This window comes from Melospiza georgiana, chromosome Z, assembly GCF_028018845.1.
Source record: "Melospiza georgiana isolate bMelGeo1 chromosome Z, bMelGeo1.pri, whole genome shotgun sequence".
NCBI lineage: Eukaryota > Metazoa > Chordata > Aves > Passeriformes > Passerellidae > Melospiza > Melospiza georgiana.
In genome coordinates this window covers 66,811,552-66,836,774 of record NC_080465.1, presented here as the reverse complement: position 1 = coordinate 66,836,774, position 25,223 = coordinate 66,811,552, and positions in this window count along the sequence as shown.

The following is a 25,223-nucleotide window of genomic DNA, read 5'->3' as shown; positions in this document are numbered from 1 at the left end:
TTAAAAGTAAAAGTCGCTACTAAACCAGTAGTCTAACCTAGGCTGATTCTGAGTTCCCTGTGGGTGTTTGTGATACTTACTGTGAATTTGTGTGAGTTAGACTGCATCTGACCTGCATTCTTCATAGATGAGATAAAATGCATAGTACTGTATGTTTAGCATTGGCAACAGAAGAATCCCTCTGAGTTAACACCTTATAACTATAGTGCTGACAATGAAACAAGGAGGTTCTGTAAGAGTATAAATTGCTGTTCTCACATTTCTATGTTCCACTTACAAAAGCCTGTATCTTTCATAATTTTATTTTCCTTGGGCATGTACATGTGTTTGTGCACATGTGCATGCATGAAAAAATGATGCCATTCAACCAAAGTTGTACATTCAACCAACTAGTTGTACTGGGTTTGCAGGGCAAGGTTTTGTAGCTGTGGGGTTACCAGGATGGCTTCCATGAGGAGGTATTGGAAGCATCCTTCACATCTAACAGAGACAAGGCCAGCAAGCTCCAAGGCCAAGCCCAAATCCATCAATGATGGTGGTGTCATCTCTGAGATATTATATACAAGAAACAGGAAAAAAAATGCCACAACTGGAGCAGGCCTGCTGGCAGGATTTGTGACTCTGGGGGGAACCATTCTGGAGAAACAAGTTCCTGGCAGACTGCACCCCATTGAAGAGGTCCGTACTAGAGCAACCTGCTCCTTCAGGCCTCTACCGTGTGGGAGGGAACTAGTCTGGACCAGCTCTCCCACAGCTGCAGTCTGTGGGAGAGATTTATGTTGGAACAGTTTGTGGAGGATTGTACCCTGCTCTCCCATGGGAGTGACTCCATCCTAAAGCATTGCAAAAGAGTGAGGAATCATGCCTGTGAGGAGGAGGGAACAACAAAGAAAACTTGTGATGGACAGACCACAACACCCATTCTCCATTCCACTATGCCACACAAGCATGAGAAGGGACAGACTGAGGAATGAAGTTGAGCCCAGGAGGAAGGGAGGGGTGGGGGAAGGTGTTTTAAGGTTTGTGTTTATTTCTCATTATCCTGTTCTACTTGATCCGTAATACATTAAATTAATTTCTCAAAGTCAAGTCTGCTTTACCCATGATGGTAACTAGTGAGTGATTCCTCCTTGCCTTTGTCCTGACCTTTGAGTCTTTTGTTATCGTTTCTCTCTGCTGTCCTATTGAGAAGGGGAATGATGGGTTGACCCCTGCCCAGGGTCAACCCATCACACTAGCATCAGGTCATTTCGCACTGTTTAGCTCTGAAAGGCAGCCACTTCATTTCACACTTAGAAATTTTTAACATGGCCTTCTGCTTCCAAACTGATCTGCTATGTCTGTAGGTCCTCTTTTTGTTCCTAATTTCTCCTTTCTAGTTTTTGTTTGGCCTGGCCAAGTTTATTTAAACTTATAACTTCTGTGATAAAAAGATTAAAATACATTTAATTCCAATCTGATCCAATCTTCTTTTCCAATTTTTTTCATGTAGTTCTTTTGTTTTCCTCCTTCAATGTGCAGATGTTGTTTTTCTTATTTTATCCTGTGTGAAAATGGTATTTTAAGCTCTAGAGTACTTAAGTAGGGTGCTTATGCAGTGTGTATATCTAAAAGGGGATGATGTAATAGAAGAATTTTAACATTTATTTCCCCCCTCTCTCCAGATATTCTTCCCTCACTTTTAAAAGATAACTCTGTGATGCTAAACCAACTTGTAGGTATAAAATCTGACAGAGAGGGTTATATGTACATGTATATTTTATCTAAACAGATAGTTATCTATCTATCTATCTATCTATCTATCTATCTATCTATCTATCTATCTATCTATCTATTTAGATATATTGTAAAGGTTTTTCAGTCCTTTTTTTTTTTTTTTTTTTTTTTTTTTTTTTTACATTCATCACCCTGGGTTACCTGGGATTCAGGTTGGAAAGGATCTTAAGATGTTATTAGTCCAACCTCATGTTTAAAAAATCTCTCCCTTGGGCCTTTTCTGAAGATGGCTGTGATGTTTGCCCATTTCCCATTGTCATGATGTCCCATGATCACCATCACCTTTCAGAGATGGTGGAGGATGGCCTTGCAAGAAATTCAGCCCCTTTCCGCTTCCTTGAATGCTGTTTGTCTAGACCCGTGGACTTCTATGGGTGAAGTTGTCTTTGGCAATCTCTGGCTTGATGCTTGCCCCCTGGTCTTAGTCTTTCCCCATGAATCTTGCCCCTAAGCATGGAGACTTGGGAGAAGTTGATGGGGATAACTGTGACAAAGAAGGTATGGAGTAACTCATCCTCATCTGTGTCTGCTCTTGGAAATCACCCACATTCTTCAACAATGTCTCTACTTTTTCTTTGTTCAGACCTTCATGGTTGATATAAAGCAAAAGCTCATTTTATTTTTTAAATGTCCAGTTAAGCTGGGGTTTTCCCTATAGAACCCTAATTTGGAACCATGCTCAGGCAATGCTTCCAAATTTTTGCTATAGCCTGTCCCTGCATCATTCTACCACCCCTGCTCTATCATGAGTTATCTGCCAAGGCAGACTGGTCTCCTTATTTTCCTACCTTTTCACAGAGTATTAGCTTAGATTTTTCTTGCATTTGAAGGCTGCCATCCTTAAAGCTCTACAGTTTCCCTGAGCTGCTCTTTCATGCTCCCAGGACCGACACATCCAATAGGAGTTCTGACATTTCTGACACTCACAATGGGATTTGTGCTGTAACCTATACAGCAACTGGCGCTTTTTCCTAGTTTACAGCTGATTTCTTATATTATTTGTTATGTGAATTTCAGGTTTTAAAACTTGATAATCACTTAACATCATCTGAACCTGAATATTCCCTGACTGAGAAGGCACTGAAGCTATGAGCAAATAAAGCCTGTTTCTGCTGCCTAATTCCAAGCAGAATTGCGGCACTGTTCCATAGTATCTCTGCTGGATGAACCAGAACTGGCATATCCATTGATTTCTACCAGCTGTTTTCTGCCAATTCCAGTTCCTGACAGGTAGCAAGCTGTGTAGCTGGCAGCAAAGAATCGCAAACAGTTCAAACATGCCCCAGGGAGGGCAAGTGCTTACCCAAAGCCCATCAAGGAATTGCTATTATGCTTCACAAGATACATATACATTCGCCACATCTGTCTCCTATTATTTGTACTCAGAACTGACAAAGGACTGAGATAAACATGTGCCTGTTTAATACTGTACAAGAACAAGGTGTTTGTAAGAGAAAGACATTGCAGATATTTTGGTGAATAATTTCCTAATGAAACTTCTTTTGTATATTCTGTGAAATGTTTTTGTAGCTAATCCATACTTTAATAGACCAAGTTATCTATTCAAATACCAAGCTAGCTTATTCAAATACTTTAAATCTGAATTTTTTCATTTTCATCTGCTGCTCTGACAATCTCATAACAGCACAAGCAGCCTTTATCTGGGGAACTGCTGCCTTCTTCATTTCTTTCTTGACTTTTCTGAGAGCTCTCTATACAATGAACCAACCAGAGGATGCTGTAAAATGCTTTCTGAAATATTAATGGTTTTGCAGCAAGTCACCATGGCTTGACAAGCTCCCTTTCTTCACATGAACTAGCAACTGACCATGTGCAGGCTTCTAGTTCATTTCAAATACAACAAGATTTGCCTTTGGTTTTGCTTCTGTAATGAATCAAAGCATTCTGTTATTTGCTGATGCAGGTCAGAAGATGAATGATAAATTTTTAAGGCATGGAAACACATTTGTTTGTGATTCCCTGCTCTTCTCCGTGTTATTTTAGATAAAAGTGGGGCAATAAAATTGAAGGAAATTTGGTGCCCATAGATTCTTTAGAAGTGAACAGGAGATGAAGGATCAAGTATTTTAAAAAGTAAGCTTTATTAGGCAAAGCAAAGATATGTTATTGAGGAAATATTAGTATGTCTCTGTGGGAGATCATATTTTGGTAATAGTGTTACAGGTCTCAAAACCTGTCCAGCAATTGTGTTTTTAAGATCTTGAACAACCACTAGTATAAATTCCCATATCACCTCCAATCAAAACTGCAGTATGAATTCAGGCATCTGAAGTAGAAATGTTCAGGTGCCTTCTATCTAATAGATAATACTGAATGTAGCAGGTATTACAGTATTATGCAGAAGAGAGAAATTTGTGAAGCTGTCTGTTGGCTTCATTTAGGAGCCGTTCACATTCAGAGCCCCAGAATTTGTATGTATTGTGCAGGGGGTTTTGTGGTTTTGTTGCTTGTTTTTGGCTTTTTTTGCTCTGATTCATTTTATGGGGGTTTTGCTTCATTTTGTTTTGTGGGGTTTTTTTTGTTGTTTTTTTGTTGAATTTTTTGGGAGGGGGGTTTGTGGGGGTTTTTTTTGTATTTTTGGTGGGAGGAGTTTGTTGGTTTTTGTTTGAGAGGTAGGTTTTTTGTTTTTGTTTTTTGGGTTTTTTTCCTCCTTGAGGGCTATGCAGAGAGTACAGATGCTCACTTTGTAACTGATTTGGAGTGACAGGGGTTTAGTGTAGCCCTGCAGTTACTGACCTGAAGCATTCACGATTCTGTGCCTTAAGCAAGAAGGAATAAATTATTCTACTACCTTTCACTGTCATTTTAAATCTGTAAGGGAGCCGTACAGTATAAAAACTTTAAGACTGAGATTCTATTGTTAACATATGATTTCTCTAAGTCAGCTGTCAAAGATGGAAACATTTGCCCAGTGTAAGTGTTGTTAACTATTTTTCAATCAGAAACCAATAAAACATTTTATAAAGGGATTCTAAAATGTACCTGTTAATTACAGTCATCATATAGTCTTTCAAATGCTAATGGTCTGATTCAAATTTCACTTTGTTTAGTTGTGTTAGAAGTTATGATTAAAGAATGGTATAGCTTTATAGTTGTTTTACTGCCATCTGTGTGCACCAGGCAATAACTCTGTACAGATGGTTGTAATTCAGAGACAGGTTGCCACATGCAAAAAAGTATGTTTCAGTTATTTTAATAAGATTTATTGCAGCAGTCACAGTTAAATGCTTGAGCCTTAATGATAATTGCCACTAATCCTTCAAGAAAAATGATCAGAGTTCAGTAAACCACAAGAAGCAGATTTAGCTATAAGCTTCAAAAACCTCTCTCTGCAAAGGTACAGCTCTTTTTCCATTTTGTGTTTTCTCCCCCTCCCCTTTCTTTCTTAAGCATTTATTCCTAAACCTTTTGTCTTGAAGCATTTGGTATAAAAAGACAAGAGATTTTTTTGCTCATCTTTTATTTTGTTTTCCATGTATGGATGCTTATTTATATCAAAACATGAGGAGAATCACAAATCAATTTAATTAAGTGGTAACAAATCTGATGGTAAAGACAGGTACCTCACAGAATTCTCAGTTCCTCTACATTAGAGACTGGGCCACATTCAACCCCTAAACATGCCCTTTTATTTCTGTGTCTGTGATGGCAGCAGTAATTTGTATTCTCCATTTGGGCTGGCATCTTACATCTCTATTTGGCTTCTATAATCAATAGAAGTAGCTTCAAAAAACAACACTCCAGGCAAAGACTAAGAGAACCTTTGTAGTATCCTAAGGTTTATACTCTTCGTGAACTGAGCGGAAAAATGTCTTGTGTGTGTGTCTCACAAAAGTACAGCTGGAATATCAGTTTGTGCCTAAGAGTTTTATTTAGCCCTAACACTACAATACCACAAGAGATTCAGTTCTTCCTCTTGAGTTTTAGCTTAGTTTATTCTTTACTTTCTATTGGACAGGGAGACTTTCAGCTAAAGCATGTAGATGTCAACATACAGATATGCAATATGTGTGTGTGCATACATGCAAGGGTGCAAAGGTGCAAGTATGTGGGTACATGTATACAGAATGGGTATTTATTATAAACGACCTTAATTAAAGATGGAACTACATAACCATTTGCTTTTAGATATTACTCTTGAGCTTTTCTTTCAATATAGTTCTTCAATTTTAATTTAGACAGATCCCTTATTTTGTGGCTGGGACAAGTCCTGGCATACAACTGATAGGGAGTATGTGAGAGCCAGATGAGGTCTGCAGTCCAGGAAAGTTATATGAATTTCTTTTTATGTGCCTGTCATAATACAGTTTTGACTTGTGATGTTACAAAAATATGGAATTATAGTGCATACATGTATAATAAAAAGATGTATACTAGACAACTATCTTAAACATTTCAGAAGGAATTGTGATCATTGTGGCTTGTTTTTCCTGCTTGCTGTTGTTGTCGAGCTTGTTCCATAAACTGCTTTCACCAGCTATATCTTGAATTACTATAAGCATTCAAGGAGAAATCCCAGCTATGATGGCCCTACTATTTACTGGGGGCCTCTAAAGCAGTAATATTGAGTGATTCAGTATCAATTTGTTTTGCAAAATAGTGATTTTGCTAGCATCTAAACTCTAATATAATGAAAATTATGGGGGTAGTGTGTAAAAAAAGGTTTTCCTTTTCTTTCTTGTGTTTGACCTCTTTTTTTTTGTAAGACTCTCTTGCTTTGCAGATGAATTTCAGGACTAGAAACATTAAAAAAAGGGGGGGAAAAAAAGGCAGCAAAAAAATGACCTTTTCTCTCATCTTTTTGTATCTTGTGAAATACAGTCTTGCAGTGCCCCAAGGTGAGAAAGGTTGTCACTTTTTGTCTGTCCGCATTATTGTTCTCTGCCACCATGAAGTTGTATTTAAGGGGAAGGGTGCTAAATTCTATTTTCACTCAAGGCTGTGATGAAATGGACTGAGAAGCTACCTCAGTTTCTGGATTGTTGACTCTTTGTTGGTTTAAAAATTCCAGTTTCTAGAGAAAAAATTTGCAATACTGCTATACAATAATAAAAAAAAATGTGTACAGGTATCTTTGTCTCTAAAATAGGTTTTCTGAAATCTTCAGTTAGATTGTGAGTAGTAAACATTTTAGGATTCTCTTCCAGATTGAGAGTATTGAAAGCGAAACATCCTCATGAAGGTTACTGAAACCACGTAGACAATAGCTTCCTAGCATTTTAATACGTACACTCTTTTTGTTAAAAATTATCCCTGTGGGGAGGAAAGAGTTGAAAAACTGAAGGTTGGTAAGGAGAGAGAAAAATGAGTTGTTTTTAGAATTTTTTTTTTTTAAAGACCAAGTCTGCACCTGGGAGATGTTAGAAAATACTCAGTGAGAAAATTCAGTACTTGTGTTTGCTTTGGTTTGTTTTCTGTCAGCTGAAAAAGAAAAGGAATTTTCTCAGAGTAGAAAACAGGATGTTGTTAAAGACTTACATGCCTTTCCTACAGACTAGGGCCTCATTGTAGGTGGGGAAGGAAGATAAGAGTGTCCTGAGATTGTACAATGCAGCCTGGTGAAGATTTGTGCATGCTCCAGGCTCTTGGATAGGCAGGGCTCTGGCCTTGTCCATTTTGCCCCTGGCTAAAATGAACTTAGCAGTGCATGTGTCTCCACTTGTTTTTTTTGAATCCTCCAGCCAGTGAGATGGAATAAATCTACTCTTAGCTCTTCAGCCATGGGTTGTGGTCATCTTTGTGTAACCTGAAAATATTTGCTTCGCACAATCCCAGGAATAAAAACTTAATGCAGTTCCTTTGTGGCACCTGTGACTGGTTAAATTTAAAAGCAGCATTAGCATGCTTAATGTTAAAATACTCTCTGAAGACTCTAGAAGCTTACCTGAAGAGGCTGGGAACTGAAGCAGGTAAAGGCCAGCAGACTGCAGATCAGACTTAGAGACACCTCATGGTATTTGCCACCTGCCAGCAACAACCAGAGACTATTCCTGTTGTTATTGAGTTTTGCTTTCCAGTCTGGAGAAGTAAGGAGGAGCATGGAGTGGGGGAAGAGATGAAAACTGAGAATACCTCCAGGATTGCCAAGTGCATAAGTATTAGAGCATTTTTATTTCTATTTTGAACCACTGAGCTATGTGAAGAAGCTGGAGAAAGCCAAATAAATGGCCTTGAGCTCCATAAGTAATAGATGCTGTTTCGTGCTGTTTCCCTGGCATCCTCTGCTCAGCTTGCTGCAGATCAGCAGCTCTGCTGGTAGCAGCACAGCACTGTAGGATGCTCTGCAGCAGGGTTGGCTGCACCATCAGGAGACAGCAGATCTGGTATTAGAAAGGTGCAGAAAATTGACTGTCTGACTAGAACTGGGAACTTCCAGCCATACTGGAAAATAAGCTTAAAGTCATTATTGTAACCAGCAGTATTTCAGCAGTTCTAAATGATCACGCAGGGGCTCTAGAGAATAACTGCATCCCTTTCTGTCCTAGCCTTACCTGCTGTGTGTCTGTCTCTATGTACAATAATCTATAAATATGTGTGAGCATCTGTTACTATATTCCTTCCCATCTTCCCTCCACAAGCCAAGATTTCCATAGTCTGCTGCCACGGCACTTGTATATGACATTTTGAATGCATGAAGTGCAAAAGCATGACATTTTGAATTAGAAATTAATTTAACAAACGTGTCTGTTGGAAAAACGTTTAGATCCTCAAAATTTGTCAAATGATATTTTAAAAGTTAAAAAGAAATTTCACAAAATGAGCTGAGGAAAGTTAAATGCAAAAGTTAAGGGGAAAAAATGTTCAACACTTGAGAGGCATTATGAGCCTAACAGAGAGGACATGATTATGATGAATGAGGCAAGTTACTGCTTAGTGCTGCTGTTTCATTTCTGTTCATCCTTTCATGTTTAAACTTCTTTGGAGCAAAGAACTCACAGTATGGAATCTCCAATGGTGACTCAGTCTTATGTGCAAAGTTGAATGCAGTAGACCCTGCACACTAATGCAGTGTTAGCAGTAATTATTTACCATTTCTGAATTGCTGAACCAAGTTAAAAAATAAGTTAGTTGAGAACAGGCAAAGTTGTCAAATTATGTTAGTATGCAGATGCAAATAATTTCCAAATTCAATTGGCTCGCAACACAAATTGATGCAAACTAGTACATGCATTTACTTATAGCACATCACATAGAAGCTTCTGTCTAGTGACCTTGGATATTAGATTAGACTGCTCTAGATAGATTAAAAACTGAAACATCCCTACATACCATTTTAAGTGCTAATTTTTTGCACTTTTTGAAAATGAAATTTTGGAAGGGACTAAATTGCATGAATGATTTCAAAGCTCCAAAGTGAGTGCTTCTCTTGCTTTCACCTTCATAAAAATTGAGACTAATATTGTGCTAAGGTCTAACTAAGAGCATCAAGCTTCCAGCTGCTTGCAGGACTGGGGCCAAATGATGGCACCAGATAAGGAAAATAGATTAAGAACTTACATGCTATGTGGTACTGGAAGTTTTCCTTCACATGTTGAAAATAGACAGTATTTCTCTACTTGGTACTGTGGATGTGACTCACTCTAATAAGGTTCCTTACTACCCTGGAATAGCAGTGAACGGACAAGATTTGGCATCTCCATACTGAAAACACAGGGAAGCAGTCCTCTGAGAGTCACAAAGCACTTCTCTTTCTGTAAGAGGAGGAGATGAGGAAGGTTAACTTCTATTTTGTAGTTACAGTCTTTTTTATTTCTGCAAGCTGAGATTTTACAATACCTTTTAGAGTAAACAGTTTGGATGGGATCATTTGGATTTCACATTGGACGGCTTCTTCAGTGGAGGTCTTCTGGGCTTCTGCATATTGCTCTGCTTTGCTAGGAATTGTTCTGTCACACCATGATCTGACATTTGATGGGTGTGTAATGTCAGCATTCCTCATTATTTCACAATATACAGTGGAGTAATATGTTAATGTTTATTAATTTAAAATCCTATTTGCTATGAGCAGTAATAACACTTAGCAACAGTCATTTTCCACTTCATTTGATACCCTACTAATTTTAACTGCATGAGACTATTTGTGAGTCTGATAGCTACACTTTATATCTTCTTCATAGTTATTTTAATTTTTTTTTTGTTGGTTGGTTGATTGTTCAGTTTTTGAGGGGCGAGTTTTGTGTGGTTTTCTTTGTTTGTTTTTCATTGTTTTTGGGTTTGGGTGGGGTTTTTTTGTTTGGGTTTTTTTTTTTTTTGCTTTATATTTTTTGAGTTTTGGTTTTTTGTTTTTAGTGGTTTTGGGTTTTTTAATTGAAGCACTGATGGAATCATACAAGATTTAAATATCTGACCTCTTTGAGGTCTCTTAATCTTAGTCCAAACATTTGCTTTGTCTCTGTACACAAAATCTATGGACTTCACAAATGGTGCATCTTCTGTGCAGGATTTCTGCTAGTGCTTTTAAAATTTCACTTGACATCCAGACTTCCTCCTAATTTCCATAATCCCAGAATTCCAGAGTGGCTGAGATTAGAAGGGACCACTTGGGGTCATGTGGTCAAAGTCCCCTGCTCAAGGAAGCCACTTGAGATTATTGCTCAGGACTGTGTTCAGGTGGCTTTTGAATCGTTCTAAGAGCAGACCCTTCATAAGCTCTCCAAGCAGCCTTTGACAGTGTTTGGTAACTAAGAACAAGAAAGTGAGTCGTGATAACCATCTGGAGCCTTATGTGGTGCTTCAGTGTTTGCCTCTGGGCCTTTCTCTGAGTGCCACTTAGCAGAGCCTGGCTATTTCTGTGTCACACCCTCTCTGCAGGTATTAGTACTCATGGGTAAAATTCCCCTGAACTTTCTAACAGTCATAGTTTTCTCAGCCTTTTCTCACAGGAGAAATGTTCCATCTCCTTACTCATCTCAGTGGACATCTGTTAGACTTTTTTCAAAACTACCATTTCTTTACCATACTGGGAACCCCAGAACTGGACCCAGCACTCTTGTCCAGCCACCAGTGTACCCTTAAGGTCTCTCTGTACCTACTTTCACTACCCTTCTTTTGTAGTTTATGGTGTTTCTGCTGTTTTTAAACTATTTTCTGTTATTTTTCAGCAAATCATACCATGAGATGGGAAAAGAGTCCAGAAGTCTTCTAGAGCCTGTGATGTTTTTTCTAGCACTTGACATACACGTGGGAAGCAGAAGAAAGGCCAAGAAAACCTATAGAGAGACAAAGGAATGCTTTGATTATTGGACGAGAAAGAGATTTCAAATACATGAGAGGATGAGAAAATATAAATGTCAATGCAAATTGCAAAATGTATACATGAATTATCAAATTTTTCTTCTTGTCTTTAGCTGAGCACATTCTTTTAATCTCTACTCCTCTATCCATCCTTATCCCTTTGTTGTCACGTAAAATGTATACTTGCACCACAGTTAAGCACTTCTGAAGCATTTTAAATGCTGGTATTTCAAGGTATCTAGTGGTTTTTGTTTCACAACAACTTCACTAGAGGATCTGTTCCCTTTTAAAAACTGGGTTTCAGAGACAAAGGGAAACTCCACGTTGCCCAAAGGTAAAACAGTAAGCCTATGACAAAGAGTTGCAAATAACCATATAGCTCTGAATTCTGATGAGCCAAGAAGTTACATGATTCTTTTCCACTAAATGTACTAGAAGTAAGCATACAGACTTCTTTCTTTAAGAAAAAAGTACTTAAGCAAGGTCATATGGAGGTCAAAAAGCAAGCTCATTTAGTGTGGAAACCGGAGCAGTCTGCTCTGCATGTTCAGAATATATAAACATTCCAGAAAGTGGCAAATTCGTACGGCCTCTCTGTGTAACAGCTACCTAGAGTGCCATGCTTTTTCCTGCTTTCATCCTTTTTTATTTTTTTTTTTTGTATTCACAACCAGGCTCAAGATCAAATTTAATGTGTTAATGTTAAAAATTTTATCTAAATAGATAAAATTACCAAGGCCTTTTTATTCTTAAGGATGACATCAGTGACAATTTGCTATAGATTTTTGTCAGTCTTGGAGGAGTTGGAGTGTTCTGATTTTTCCTTGGTGATTCCATTTGTAAATCCACCTACTGCTGCCATTGTGATCAAATAAATTATCAAAACTATGTGATCATTATTTGGGTACAGTAATTTTCTCCACAGGATACTCACCCCACTCATTTCTGTTCACACTTGCTTCCACTTCATCAAGTCTATCCTTTTACTGACCTTTTCATGTAATGAAATCCTCCAGTTATTCTTCCGGCTATTAAGTGTATTTTTTAAAAATTTCTGCACAGTATTCCTTGGACTTACATATCAGATGTCCTTGCTTACCTTCTATTTCTAGTTTCCCTTAATGTTTTCAGTGACTCTTTGGGTCCTTTGAAGTTTCTTTGGGTATTGTGTCTCGCACTCCCCCTCTCCCCCGACTCCCAAAGTATTCCATAGTTTTGTTAAGACAAAGCCTCACTTTTTCAGAAAACACAAACCACTTTCATTACAAGTTTTATCAGTCAATGTTTCTTTGCCACATGACTGCATCAAACACTAAATGAGAAAAGTATCCAGGCAAGAAAACCAAACAATATGTAGATGACATAACAGGAAACATGAATGGTTCTAATATATTGCAATAAGTTTGGAGTTGTAAAGTATTTTCTTCTTGCCCAATTCCACCTTTTTTTTTCATCTGGGAGACATAAAATTTGATTACAAATTTTTCTTGGTAGAGGGGGTATCTTTTACTTGTGCTTTAATGCACCTAGCACAGCATGTAAAGAACCATATCATTAAACATATAAAATTTATTTTTTCTTTTAAATAAACTTTGAAAAGAATAATGACTAACATCAAATTGTATTTTAGCTTCCAGTTTTCAACTGGCGGTAAAATCCCATCTATTAACTTTGCTTTCCTTACCTTTAGACTTATCTATAAATGTCATTGTGTTGTAGCAATTGCCATTGGTTTTGGACTTTACAGAAATCTTTTTTGTAGTAGATAGACCTTAGTAGATTGTTGTCACAATATAGAACATGTGTAACAAATTTTGTTTATGGAAAAAGAAACTGAAATGCTAAAAAATGAAAATGACTTTTCACCCGTTCACGTTCACTTGATCCATGCCCTTTATTCTCCAGAAGGCTGTGTAGAGAAGTGTTAAAGAGCAGCTTGTTTCAGGACTGCCCTGCTGTCAGTGAGATCTGCAACTGCAGACAATGGGACATGATGGTTTTTGCCACAAAGCAGCACTCAGCCATTGTGCAATTGGGTGCACAGCAAGTCTGACTGAGCTCTCCTCACCCATGGGGTGGGGAGAACCGGTGTGTGTGACGGCTCTGACCAGGGGCGGCAATGGTCATTTGCTTTCTGTAATCCTTCGATTTTCTCTACTTTCTTATCTTTACTCCTTGCTCTCTTTCTTAAGACTAAATAAAAGTGAATTATCATTTTGCTTACCAACATTTGGCCTCCTTTGTGTCTTAATCTTGTCCCGGGTATATTTGAACTTTTCCCCTCTCTACATTTGCAGGTTAGGACAGGCTGTTGCCATGAGCCAAGAAACTGGGGCATTTAGAACAACAAATTGGAAAGGACTAGCTCCTTTTTCTTACATATTTCCGCCCATTTTCCTTGTACATTATTTTGGAATTCATTAGCATAACCAACTATGGTGGTGCACAAAGAATAACGAAGAACAGAGGTCTGATCTGTGAAAGTGTGGCCACACAGACTGATGGTGATAAGGAGCTCTGTATTAACTTAAAAGCGTGCAAAAAGCCATTCTGCATTTGCAACATCAGAACCCACCACGGTAGACTGAATGTCTGGCTCCTTAAAGTAAATTTACCTTTTAGTTAGATAGTCATCCTTAGTGATTCTGCGATTATCAGGCAAAAGGTGAATGAAAACAATAGCATGACACAGAATAAAGACAGTGTCATGTTCCTCTAGGAGGGTCTGAAGTGCCTCCTGCTTCTACCAATGAAAATAATACATATCATCATAGAACTTGACATAGAAAGCCATAAGACTTATTTCAGTTTTTTGGGGTTTTTTTTTTTGTGGGCACCGGATTTCCAAAAATAAAGTCAACTTTCCAGAAAAGATGGAAAACAAGAAAGGAAGAAGAAAATTTGAGGCCCTGCCTTATTTTGGAAGAATCCTTTTTTAATAGAAAAAACCTTAATAATACCTTAAATGAACACACTGTTACATTCTCTACTGCTTGATAAGGTCTCCCCTATTTTGGTTAGATGCACTTATAAATTTTAAGAGGAAAAACCCATTCATTTTTATTGCTGTGAACAAATAGGTAAAAAATATATGCTTAGTAAAAACTATTCTAGTACCAGAGGCTGTTGCTTTTTTCTTTACACAAAACAGAAATTAATGTCTTACCTTACTTCTGATTGACCATTCAACATTATTTATTTCAAAACAAACTGGGGTAATTGTAAGGCTTGGGATTCAAAGGTTTCTGCATGAATTTCAAAGTAACAAGGAAAATGAGTGCAATATCCATCAGTTTGCTCCTTACTTGAGGTGGTTTTTGGAAAGAGATCATCACTTTCCATAGAAAGCCATGTGTAAAGGAATGCTTCCAGAGATAATCCAGTGGCAATGATACTCCTTTAGGGAAATAGGTTATTTTTAAAGATGAGGATGATGATCCTTTGATTTATAACTAAATCTTTTAAATATGAAAATATAGCAGTATATCCCAATGGAAATAGGAAATTACTAAAAGACAGCCTTTTGACTGGCCAATTAATGGGTTAGGCATTTTTCGGGAACCTGATCTTCATAGCTTTGAACTGCAAATATATTCAATATGACTGGCATTGAATTTCCAAGGAAAGGGAATACCATTGTACATCTGTATTTAATTTATACTGCAAGTAATAAAGCTGATATTTAATTCTTGGCTTTATACCAGTCTCTGAGAGAAAAATTAGGAGATGTTACAGTCTTAAATTTCAATTTACAAGTTTTTTGCTGTTTATTGCCTTCCTTTTTTTTCCTTCTTGTGTGCCTTCATACACCTTGAGCTACAGGGTATGTTTATGAAATAATTCATGCTTCTAAAGTAACCCAAGAGACTTGAGTACTCTTAATAAGCTTTGTGTATTGGTATGCATTAAATTACAGAAAACATACAAATCTTTTGGCTCTTACAACACACATTACGCTTGCACTATTTCTTTTTAAAAAGTTTATAGGTCTTTCACTTTCTTCTTCTCCTCCTATCCCTCTACTCATTAATACTATGTGCTTGAGGCTTCTTTAAGCAAGGTGAGAGAATAATCTGCTCACTTCTAATTAATTTCAATGGGAACTGTGTGGCTAAACACTTTAGTTTGAAAATATCAACAATTTTTCCACCTGCACAGACTTTCATCTCTGGTTAAAGAGACTTTGCCCAAACCTTACAACATCTCTATATTTGCCTAAGTAGCTCTACAGGGCAAAGAGCAACAAGAAACAGGTCCAAAGGGACCTGAGAAGATTAAGATTTTTATGGGTAGCATAAATGTTTTTGTTTATGCATCTTATCTAAATGTGATTGCACCACCTGAATTTTTTCTACAGCACTTTTATTCTGGAAGTTGCCAGCAGGAAATAAGCATGTTTTTAATCCTTCAAGAAAGGTCAGAGTGGATTGCAATTTATTTAGGCATTTTAAAAATACACCAACTACATAACAACATATCATCCACTTATGCAGTAGTGTCAGCACATTGATTTATTTTTTCAGTAATTTTCCCGTCTTCATGATTTTATTGTTTCTTCCTCCACATTTATTAGTTTCATCCCAACTTCCAGGTCTAAAAGGAGAGAGTATAGTTCTGATCCATGCTTCATTAACATTCAGTAGGAGGGTGAATCAGCCATCAAAACTGAGGATCCCAAATATCTCATAGTCTGGATGAGTGTCTTTATCTGAGCGGCAGAAGCAGGGAAGGTTTTGCCTCGGCTTGGCAGGCTTTTTTGCTGTGTCATTTCTGGTATGAGCCACTGTTACATCTTGAAGCCTCCCTGAGACAACTGTTGCAGCTTGGAGCTAGGATTTAAATATTCTCTTCTGATGAATGGATTCTGTTTTTTTCCTTTTATGGGGAAAAAATTTCAAAAGTGTCTGAGTAATGTAGAAGCCTAAATCCCATCGAATGTCACTTAGAATAAAATTATCAAAAGCTCTTTTATTCTTAGAGCTTACACTTGTCAGATGCACAATCTGCCATGGCTGTCACAAATCATCTCTTCTAGATCCATTTTCACTTCTAATTTTCTAATAAAAGAAAGAGTAACTTAAAAGATCAGAGAAGCAGAATATAGTCCATTTTATTTAATGCGGGAGTAGACTGGATGAAATATAGTGAGTTTTGCTAGGTAGATTGTGCACAGCCATTCAGCTCTAAGACTTTAAAAGATATTCTTTTGGGCTACTTGACCTTTTTGTTATGCAGATATTCTTGCAAGAGTATAGCAGTAAATTGAATTTTACCTTGACACTCCTGCTCCATTCTGGCAAAATGACACAAAATCCATACTGTACCCATTAGTGTCAGACTAACACATACTTGTTGCTGCAGGTTTTACTGTTATTGCTATTCCCTCAGCTCTCCTTTGCACCCCAAGGTACATGCTTAAAAATACGTGCACTTCATGACTCATAAGATATATTTGGCCTGTGCATAGATACAAACAGGTAGAAAGGAGAATGATGGTTAAAATGGCCTGTGGCAATGTGCTTGGAGAATAGCCTCCTACTGACCTGTGTCTGCTGCTCCGTGACCCCCGGAGGTGCCACGGCCTCTGGATTAGACACGCACCGTGTCCCCTCCGCAGGGGCCTCCTGCAGCCCTTTCAGCACGGACCAGGGCTGCGCTCCCAGGAGTTTAACCGCAAACTTCCCATCTTCGCGGCGCGACCCCTTTTTGAAATCTTCCCCACTCGCAAAAATACTTTCTTTGGGGAATTCACTTTGTCAGACACAGATACGGTAGTAGATTCCAAGGACCATAGACAACGTGCAGCATTTTACAGTGAGATTAATCTCTCACATTTGTAGTAGGATTTTGATTGTTTATACATTGTGGCATTAAAAAAATGTTTCTTCTTGTTTATTGCCTAAAAGCTCTGTTTTCAATTTAAATCTTTTTCTGTTGGTTAATATTCTGAAACTTACATATTTAGCATTGCCCAGCAAATATTAGTGTCTGCATATTTATTAATAACCTATTGTAGTGAATTTCTATTTATTGGCTCAGTCGTCTCCTCATGTGACCAAATGCTCTATCTCTATTGTTTATTGTGCCATTTTCTTCACATCATCTTTTAATTCATCAGTTTGGTCAAAAGTCACTCTGAGAAGAAGCTTTATTGGAAAGATTTGATACCACAATGTTTTCAAAAAAGGTGATGTAATACACAAAAAATGTTTTATAAAGAGATTAGAAAAGAACTTCTAATACTCTGGAAAACAGTGTGGATTTCTTGACTGTCACCTATGTACCTGAGATGTTTCAAAAGGAAAACAGTAGCATAATTCCTTAATAATTAATACATTAGTATTTGTGAAATGTCATATTACAATAGTACAGAAATAGTACAATTGTACTATTTCTTACAATAATAAGAAATAATGAGTTAAATCTGAACACTGTTTCTTTTGTTGTTTAATGAGAGCTGAGAATACCCTGGGAATGGTACATTGTGAGCATATCTGCACCAAATAACAAAATTCATGTATTCAAATAAATGAATGCCAATGGGTGTAGGGCTAGCTAAGAATCTGATTTCTTTGTACAAGTCTAATTTCTGCACACAAACATGCTGATTTATTTTTTTATTTTTTTTTAATGCAGAAACCAAGTGAACCAATTTAGAGATATACTCTGTAGCATTAGTATAAGGCATACACTACTCTCATAGTCTTGCAAATGTTGCATAAGAATATAGGTGCTTTTATGATTTCATTTGGTTAAACTGTGAAGGAGGATATCTGATTCTAGGTATACTGTATTTAGAATTTAACTGATATTTTTCAGATTTTTGTTTATAAATAGATTATATATTTCATCTAGAAGACAAATTTTTCTTCCCAGTTCACTTTCTTAATATAATGGTAAGGATATTCCATTCTGATTAACAATGAGCAGTAATTAACCCTTCCCCAGAAATAGTGTATGCAAATAGGACCAGTTAAGAATGTGTACAAACTTATTAATGCTTGAGAGCAGATAGAAATAACTTACAGAAATTTAGTAAGTTAAGATGTATTTTAGTGTTTGGTAAATATGTTATTAATATTTTGTTAGCAATGCAAGATCAACCATTTCTGAAGAATTTCTATGCCAAAAAAAATTATTTACCTGGTTTATAATAAAAAAAAATTAGAACTATTTATTAAGTATTTATGCATACACTCCAAATACTAAAACTAGATCTTATATATGATAGATAGATAGGGAAATTGCATTCTTGTGGCCACAAGAGAGAGATGGAAAGAACGTCAGGGTGATCCAGGACTCTCTCAAACTCAATCTTTCTTTTCTGGACAGAAATGTACAGAAACAAAGAGACGTATATGGAATGATAGCTAATCCTAGCTAGATCACATTGTGACTTCACCAAGAGATGTTTACAGCAATGTCTACTGTACATTTGGAATTAAATACAAGCATTTATCTATACCAAGTAGAAAATTTTCTAATATTTGTAGGTTTGCTCAACACCCCCTGGCCCCTTCATCACTGCCAAAAAATCCCAAGATAAAGCACCGAAAAACCCAACTAAAAAAAAAAAAAAAAAAAAAACAGAAAAAAAACCCTAAAAAATCCCCCAAAAGCCCCAAAAGCCCAAATCAAAAAATCAAAACCAAAACCAAAACTAACCAACCAACATTCCCACCTCCCCTGCCACAAAACAAACAACCCAACCAACCAGCCCCCCCCCCTAAAAAATAAACAAAAACCAAAAAAAAACCAAAAGAAACCATCCCACAAAAATTTAAAAAACATCCATACAAAATAAACCACAATTAAAAAAAAGATATGGGATATGGGATATGGGATATGGGATATGGGATATGGGATATGGGATATGGGATGTGGGGATATGGGATATGGGATATGTGAGAAAGCTTACCCTGGTCAGTATTTGATAACAAATGGGTGAACAAGCAGAACTCTTTCCTGTGGTACTCAGCAGAGTGCACAATGAGTGTGGTGGGCTGCATGGGATTTTGTGGCATGTGAAGGCCAATCCCAGAGGAGCCAAACTGAGTAAGAGAGGATAGCTATTCTTGCTGGCATTCGGAGGCACCAGGTTCAAAACAGACAAAACCCCTCACTTTTTCTCACATGATTAAGTTTACAGCTCAAATTCTCATGCAGTGGAGAAATGATAAATGACTTTTTAGTGTACTTAATGGCTTTAAAATGTACATGAAGGCATGTATATAAACACCTCCTGAGTACCTGTGGTAGCTGGCAGTGCCAAGGAAGTACAATACTACAGTACTGTACCTTCAGCCTCTTTCCTGTAGAATCTGGCCTCAAAAAAACTCTGCTCTGAATGAATTTGCTGTTGACCATATTTTTCCTCCATTACATTGTATAAATTTGATTAATGGTTTAGCTGCTCAGCTATAAACAGCGTGGAAAGCAGGACCTGCTGTTACAGGCCAGGTGCTGTACAGCAGCTATGGAATGACACAGCTTCCTGGCCTCTTTTCCTCTCTTCCCATGCTGAATTCCATTGTAAAATGATAGATTTTACAGCTATCTTTCCGAGGGGATTCTAATTTGACTCCTGTTGATAGCTGTTGGTAGCCTGTGGTTAGATCTACGTATACTTTGCCTTTAGACACTCTTCAGGCCACACAGTTGTAACGCTTGGACCTGCTTCTGTTCTAAACACCTGAGAAATGCATTCCTCCAGTGAGGCAACAAAGTACAATGTAATTTTTGCCAGCTCACAGATTTCCTTCCAAACCCTAACAATCCCTCCTTTCCTGAAAAATTTTTGCCTCTCTGCTAGTAGACGGTATGCTGTATTTTGACAAAATTTTGTTTGGACATGGATAACAAACTGGACAAAAACCATGGTTAGTGTTTAGAATATCCTAAGTAAACACAGACAGCTGCTGCACTAGCATACAAAATCACTCTTTTGTAACCGTAGTTAATGAAGTTCTGAAGTTTGGTTCATATAAACAAATTTACTAATAAAGAAATAATTTATTAATTTATTAAGAAATAAATAATTTATTAATTTATTTTCTTTATCCTGCCCCATATAAAATTAAGTCTCTTAGCCCAGCTCCTCCATGTTCACCATTAAACTGTGACTCCACGTGCCACTTCCACAAGCCTTTGGAACACTTCTAGGGGTGCCAATTTCACCACCTCCATGGACAGTCTGTTCCATATGCCAAACTCACTTTTCAGAATTCTTCATCTGAGACATGAAAATTTTCTGCCTGTTACAAGGTAGCTTGCTTTCTGAGACTATTTTAAGATGCTGTTAATTTTTATACACTATTTTTCTACTCCATTATGTACTATCATCATGAGGAATGCCACTTGACAACCTAACATAATCTTATGTGGAATATAATCTTAATTTTATCTGATAAAGAAATACGTGATGTAGAAAAAATAATCACTGACTAGCAGAGTCAGTGGAACTCAGTTTGGGTTTTGTTTCTCACTTAAGAGGGTATATATATATATTTTTTTTTTTTTATGGTGTCTATTTCAAATAAGTCTTGTTGCCTTTTAGTATAGTTGAATGGGTGATGTTTTTGCTTCCTTAGTCCTTTTGATTTTGACAAGGTTATTTTTGTACTCTGATGAAGTAGTTTGGACCTGGAGCAGTGCATGCCATCATGTGATTACTGGATAAAGTAATTACTTTTTTTCTTGCTCTGTTTTTCTCCTTGTACTTATTCACTAGTTAAAAGGGATTATTTTCCCATGTCTATAGTATAGCTCAGACCTCATCATTTTTTCCTTCCCATAGTCCTGTCATTATCCATCTAGGTCCAGAAATAAGAGTAGCTGGAGCTGGACTGCAATAGAGAATTACCACACCAGCCTTTCACCTCTAAGCCCCAATTCCACATACAGGTGTCAATTAGAAATAGTTTTGCTCTTCCTCTTGCCCCATTTGTTCAGAAAATGAAAACCACTGCACTGCCTCACACAGCTGTCCATCCTTTCTCTGTCGTGGTGCAGGGGTTGGGATAACAGAGATGCTGTGTTGGTCTGGGATTAAGTACAGGACTCGAGGCTGGTGGGGGACACTTCACTTCACTATCCTTTTTCATGCTTATGAACTCAAAATTCTCTCTGTAGCTGGAAAGCAGTCCTCCTATTGGAATTAGGAAAGTGCTGTAACAACTTATTGTGTCTTGAAGTCTTTATAGTAGAGAGTTGTTTTAGTTGGTTTTGGTTTTATCATTTGTTTCTAAAGTCTCCATCTTGTGATGCGGTGTATTGTTACTAATCTGGAAGGTGATAGTCCCCAGGTAACTGCAACATGATGTAACACATCTACTGCACATCTGCTGCTGTTCTAGCAGCTGAAGGTTATTACTGCTCTAGAAGACTAGTAGGGTACAAGAAAAAATTATTTTCAGTTTAATTGTGTTTTCCTGCTTCTTTTACTGAAAGAAGTATTCAGGTAGCAGGTTGAAAATTAACAAAGGAAGTAATTTTCATGTACCTCGGAAATGAGTAGTGCAACTCATTGCCATGGGCTATCATGGAGACAGAGGTAGTGATAGCCTAGATTTGGTTAAGTTTATGAATCCTCATGGCTAGTAAATATGATTGGAATGTAACTCACAGTCAAGAAGATGTAACTGCTGAAAGATGCAATGGCATACCAGGGTTTCTCCATTAATCTCCTGTTTCACGTACACTTCCTCATGTACCCTTCCTCCTCTAGAGGTGGTACTAGGGACATATTTTTGTGATAGAGACAACTTTAGTCTGACCTGTTATGGTGATTTTTTTCTTTTCACGTCTTCTGAGGTTTATTTTTTTAATCACAGCTGTTGTGAAAAATTGTATGAAGTAAAGCTTCTGATAGTTCCTTGGAAATGATTGATCTGTCTGAGAAATTTAGAATGGAAAGAGTTAATTTAGAGACATCAAAAATTTATCTCAATAATAAATAGAAACAAAATGTTTATAGGATCATTTCCTGTTGTGGTGTGTTATGTTAGTTTGTCTAGTTGCTCCCCCATTTAGTATTGTGGTTCTACCCTCAATTGTTTTTCTCTGCCTAAGCGCTGTCAATTATTCAGTTGCCCTGGTTACTCCCACCTCAAGTTCTGTCAATCCCCTGGTTGTATGAGGTAATTCCCAGTTCCCCTCCCCCTGTTTCCTTATATGGGAGCATACTCCTCCCTCCCTGGCCCTGGCCAGTCACTCCCTACTCCACCTATTTCTCCAGAAGGTTCTTTGTTTTGGGAGTTATGATTGGCTGTGGGACTGGGGCCCCTCCTTTGTTATGTATCCATTGGTTTTCCTTTGATGTCTGTCGTGCTAAGTTCACGCCCACACCTTCCTGGATTGGTTCTGTTGGAAACCCCTCCCCTGGATTCCTCCCCCTTTATAACTCCCTGACACTTGTGTATTGTTGTCACTTTCTGGCTGACTTCTGTTAGGCAACAAGTCCTCAGTAAACCTGACTGTCCCCAGAGAGTGTCAGTCTCTCGGTCTCGTCTTGTCTCGTGGCCTGGTATTCGATCCAGTATGATCTCATCCCCACGGACACAGCCTGAAGCCTTCTGCCGCTGAGCGGTGTCCGTAGGAGTGATCCTGGGGCCCTGCCCCTGGGATCGGCTCCCCACCTATGCAGTAGCCAGCTGGCCGCCCTGCTAGCCAGACGGACATTAATCAAAGGGCGCTGACCACTGCAATTTCCTGTTTCTGTTCTTGATTTAGGTATCATAAGGATCTAAGGTAATTTTGTAACTTTTTTGTTGACTTGTTGGTTTACCAGTTATGTCTCTTGGTGATATATGACCTTCATCCCAAAACCTGGAATACAATACTAGAAAAGGTTATTATGAAAATTCTGGTTTTAATATATTATGATATTTTTTGATATTTATTCCCATTTAGCACCTCATTTTTTGTTTTTATCTAATTCAGAACAGAAATAGCCACATATGAATAGTTTTAAAAATGGCTTTGTTAAAGGCATTTTTGTTCCATGCAAAGCATCTTGTCCACAGGTTTACCTAAGCTAATTTTACACTTCTTTTTTTCATACTTATTTTTTTTCATAATTGTAGCTGTCTCACACCAGTGCATTAAATTTCCCCAAAACTATTATTGTTAGGTAGCCTAAGAAGCTTTATTACTTCAATTTTTAAAATTACACAAATTTATATTATCTCAGAGTTGTTCAACCAGCTATGCTTTAAACCTCTCATTTTCAGTGACTTACAATGTTGTCAATTCATTACATATAATTTTACTTTTCATTTAGTTGTATGCTTAGAGACAAAGTTGTATGTATTGTCTAGTTTAAGAAATGCAATTTACTAGTTAAAAAGTTGTAAATTGTGTTCGCTATCATTTATTGTGTTCTCTTTCTTAGTGCGCTTGATTTAAGGTCTTTCTCTCCATTACTGGTTTATGCAGTTTAAGTAAAAGCATCCCACTGCTAAGTAAGACAGAAGAACCAGTAAGACCTGACAAAAAGAAGGACAAGGTGCTCAAAAATATTTTATCTCAGTGCTCAGTGATAATCTCTCTTCCCACAGCTCTCAAACCCTTGAATGTCAAGGCAGGGATTTGGGGGATTAATTCCTTCCCACTGTAAGTGGAATGAGATTAAAGACCACCTGAGGAATACAGAAGTCCATGGGACCCGATGAGATGCATCCTAGAATCCTGATGATGTAGTTGCCAAGTTCCTTATCATGTTAGAAAACTTGTGGCAATCATCCATGACTGAAAACAGGGGAAAATCATGTTCCTTTTAAAAAGAGTGTAAAAAGGAGAACCCTGAGAAATATTGACCAGTCATTTTTACCTCCATGCCAAGCAGGATCATGCAACAGATCCTCCTGGAAGATATGCTGAAAGAAAAGTAGCTGATTAGAGACAGCCAACATGGTTTCACCAAGGTCAAGTTGTGCCTTATTAATCTACAGGTCTTCTACAATGAAATGACTGCGTCAGTGGACAAGGAGACAGCTGTGGATCATTTACCTAGACTTCTGTAAAGCTTTTGATATGTTCCCATCGACCATGCATACCTATAAATAGGAGAAATATGGGTTTAATGGATGGACTTCTAGAAGAATAAGATGCTGGCAGGATGGCCTTTTCGAATATGTTGCAGTCAATGGCTCAGTGGTCAAGCAGAAGCCAGGAACAAAACGTCTTTGAAGCACAAATAGGCCTTTGAGATTCTGTACTGGGACCAATACTTTTCAGTATCTTCATCAATTGGATACAAAGTGGGACTGAGCACACCCTCAGAAAGCTTCAGCAGAAGCCCAGAAAGCCAAATGTGTGCATCAAAAGAAGCATGGACAGTGGGGCCAGACACTGCCCTCTACTGTTAGACTGGAATACTACATCCACCTCTGGAACACATCTGGAATATTACATCCACCTCTGCAGCATAAGAGTCTGTTGGAATTAGTCCAGAGTAAGACACAAAGGTGATAAGAAAACTGGAGCACCACTGCTTTGAAGACAAGCTGAGAGAATTGGGGTTCAGCCTGGAGAAGGGAAGGCCCTGGTGTGGTCTTAGCCCTTTCCAGTGCCTAGAGACACTACAGAAGACCAGAAGAGGGACTATTGTGAAGTGCATGGAGTGATAGAGGAAGGGGAAATGGCTTAAAACTGAAAGAGGGAAGGTTTATATTAAAGTCTAGGATGAAATTCTTTGTGTGGGTGGTGAGGCAGTAAAACAAGTTACCCAGAGAAGCTGTGACTGCCCTGGCTGGAAGTGTTCAAGCCCAGGCAGGATGGGGTTTTGAGCAACCTAATCTGGTGGAACGTGTTCCTACCCATGGCAGTGGAGTTGCATTAGAGGACCTTTAAACATCCCTTACAACCCAAAATGTTCTTTGACTCTTTGGTTCTAAAACCATTCTTAAAACCAAGAAGAAATACCAAAATAAAAAGTATTCCCTTTTCAGTGAATATTTGTCTTTTGTTGGTCTGAGGGCTTCAGTTAAACCCAAGAACTAGAACAGCATAAGGCGATCCTTAGGAAAATCCTTACACATTTTTTAATTGCCTGTTATAGGGTCTTTGGGCCAGTCAAGATTGGAAGATAGTGGCTTCTCGTCTTGTAAGAACCATTGTCAACAGAGAAGTTATTCAAGTAATTTTTGGGTCTACCTTAATAAAACTGAAAGGAGAGTAGATATTTGTTTGAG